Raw genomic sequence first — 2,846 nt, 5'->3', positions numbered from 1 at the left:
AATGAAATAAAATGAAATAAAATGAAATAAAATAAAATAAAATAAAATATAATGAAAAAAAAATATATAAAATAAAATAAAATTAAAAAAATTAAAAAAATAAAATTAAATAAAATTAAATTAAATTAAATTAAAAATTAAAATAAAATATTTTTGTTTATTTATAATTATAATATGGTGCACACATGGTGTAGCGTTATGTTCAAATGCTGATATAAAATTGATGTTTTTGTTGAAAAAATATTTTTGTATTTTTTAATATAAATGATTTTACATTTCATTGTGTGTATCCCAACTTTTTTTACAGTCTCATTGTGTTTAGAATACGTTATTATTTTATGTTATAATAACAAAATAAGTCAAAAATAAAGAAAAACAAATGTATTCAGATACCTACTTAAATTAATGAACTATTCACTGTCATCTGTCAAAATTACAAACGTCAAAAATTTACTCCTCTAAACAAATCAAGAATTTTAGAAATTTAAGTGTTAAAATAAACATAATTTTTATCTAAATAGTGCAAAGAAGTGATTTTAAATATTTAAAATAGTTTTTGTTTATTTTTATACTGAACTGTGCTGAAGAAAAGAGTGATTAAAGATTCCCAAAAAACCTACCTACTTTAAAGATGGCCCCAAAAAAGGACTCAAAATTAAAGACTACTGAACCTTTTCCAGCTTCACCAGCTGCAGCCGCCCAACCCTTCTCGGCTAACTTGGAGTTGGCAAACGCGCTATCTGCCCTTCAGACAGAGGTCAATCGGCTAAGTAAAAGTTTTGAAATAATCCATCAGCAGATAAGTCAGGTCACCAACCAATACGCAACTATTCTGGAGGCCATCAAATTTGTCAGTGAACAGAATGAAACGCTTAGCAAACGCCTGACAGAACTGGAAGGAAAAGAAAACGAGAATAAAAAAAATCATCAAAATCAACTAGAATTGATAAAGAGAGTGGATTATTTGGAAGGAAAATTAGACGAAGAGGAAAAAATAAAAATACAAAATAATATTGAAATCCGAGGATGCCCTGATAATCCCCAGGAAACAAATAGTTATCTGTCGAAAATCATCAATAATATAGCTACGATAATAAGCTGGGAACTGGGCCAAGAAATCGCATCCATAGAACGCTCGAGGAGGCTTCCAACACAAAATACTCCAAGCTCCATTGTTTTAACAATGCGTACCAAAGAAGGTAAAGACTCTTTCCTGCAAAAAATCAAAACATACAATAGGGAGTGCATAAAAAATAAAAAACAGTGTATAAATTCAACCCTTATCGGCTTAAAGGACATAAAACATACAAACATTTTTATCACGGAACAATTGACAAGAAGGTGCAAGTTTCTGCTGGCGAAAACCAAACAGTTAGCTAAAACCAAAGGAATAAAGTATGTATGGACCAAAAACGGAAATATTTTTACTCGTAAAGCAGAAGGTGAAGGATGTTTTCGGGTTAAAAGCGAGACAGATCTACTTAAGCTATAAATATATAAAATCTCCGCACTGTAATATGATTCATTGCTCCACTCAATATACTTTGTGCGTCTCTGTTTATAAAATTACAAAAATAATTAAAGAAATGTCGACCATTACAAACCTTACTCATAATTCTCATCTTATGGTCAACTATTCTCCGGCTTATAAAGCATTGTACATAATTATATCCATCTTTCTATTGTATTGTAATGCAGAACGTCATAATATTTTACCTTTAATCTTGATGCATGTACATCTGCTAATTGTTAAGCTTGATATAAGTCTCATAATACGTTATAGTATTTTAGATAAAATTGAGCAGATTACTTGTGCTATTCAATATTTAAAGAACTTTCAGTGTATCATAGCAAGTTCTATATTCACGAGACACACAATCCCAAAGAGATCTCAGAGATTGTTTTTATTATATAATGATAAAACAACATTACATCACTTTCAATTCAACCGGAGCAATGCACACAGAAATAGTATTGTTGTCAAATATATTCATAGAACGACAAACTGTCATAGTCAATTCATAGAAATTCAAAAACAAATTATTTTAAACCATAGATTTATTGAATTCATTATTTATATACTTATTTTTCTATTCTTTCTCGTGCCGTATTATTATTTTGCTGTGTTAAAATCTTATATGCCAGAGAATCAGAATAAAAAAACTACTTTTAGTTTTAATCAAATATGTTCATACGAAATTCTATCTTTCTTCCAAGTTTTAAAAAAATGGCCTTATTATTTATACTATTTATATACTTATAAATTCAATTTCTTAGATTCAAATTATATTATGGATATGGAATTACGTTCCTCTATATTTGAATCAAATTGGATTACTATGCTACTGATCTGTAAATATACTATATTTCTACCTCAGATACGAGAAATAGTTTTAAACTATTTTTCTATCTCATGCTACTTTTTTATTGTTCTCTTATTTTTTCATTGTATAATTCTATTACGTCATATATATACAAGTCATGAAAAATTAAACTATATTATTTCATTACGTTATTACAATGCTAAAGTATGTTCTTATTATTGTTTTTTACTATATTGCTACCGTTTTATTTTTGTTTACGTCCTCTTTATACTGTCATTTTCGTATTGTGTGGCAAAAGATTACACAGCACTGAATGAGACTACACTGAATTTTACATATTTATATACTACTATAACCTTGAACACTTTTGACTCTAACCAAATGAATCTAAATACTGTAAAATTTGTCACCCTTTATACCTATGTTTATAACGATTTTAATTTTCTCTTTATATTATTTACATTGAATCTCTACTTTTGTGAAGAATGCCTATATTTTTTGTATGCTTACTTTTTAACAATT

The 2,846-nt window shown here is 27.7% G+C and overlaps 1 long non-coding RNA gene across 2 annotated transcripts; it reads right to left on the bottom strand.

Annotated features, from left to right (window-relative positions):
- Positions 1–553: 553 nt before the first annotated feature.
- Positions 554–2,011, bottom strand: LOC148275518 (uncharacterized). 2 transcript variants are annotated; one of them, XR_015824006.1, is made up of 2 exons: positions 1,605–2,011; positions 554–1,213 (listed from the first exon to the last, which is right to left on the bottom strand). It is a non-coding gene; the product is annotated as an uncharacterized LOC148275518 (long non-coding RNA). The 2 variants fall into 2 exon arrangements; XR_015824005.1 differs by having other exon boundaries at positions 1,717–2,011.
- Between the last annotated feature and the right edge of the window lie 835 nt (positions 2,012–2,846).

Source organism: Micrasema longulum, unplaced genomic scaffold (assembly GCF_059751315.1).
Source record: "Micrasema longulum isolate JH-2025_06_02 unplaced genomic scaffold, ASM5975131v1 h1tg001408l, whole genome shotgun sequence".
In the NCBI taxonomy this organism is placed as follows: Eukaryota; Metazoa; Arthropoda; class Insecta; order Trichoptera; family Brachycentridae; genus Micrasema; species Micrasema longulum.
The sequence above is the reverse complement of the archived record's forward strand: the minus strand, read 5'-3'. Positions and strand labels throughout refer to the sequence as shown.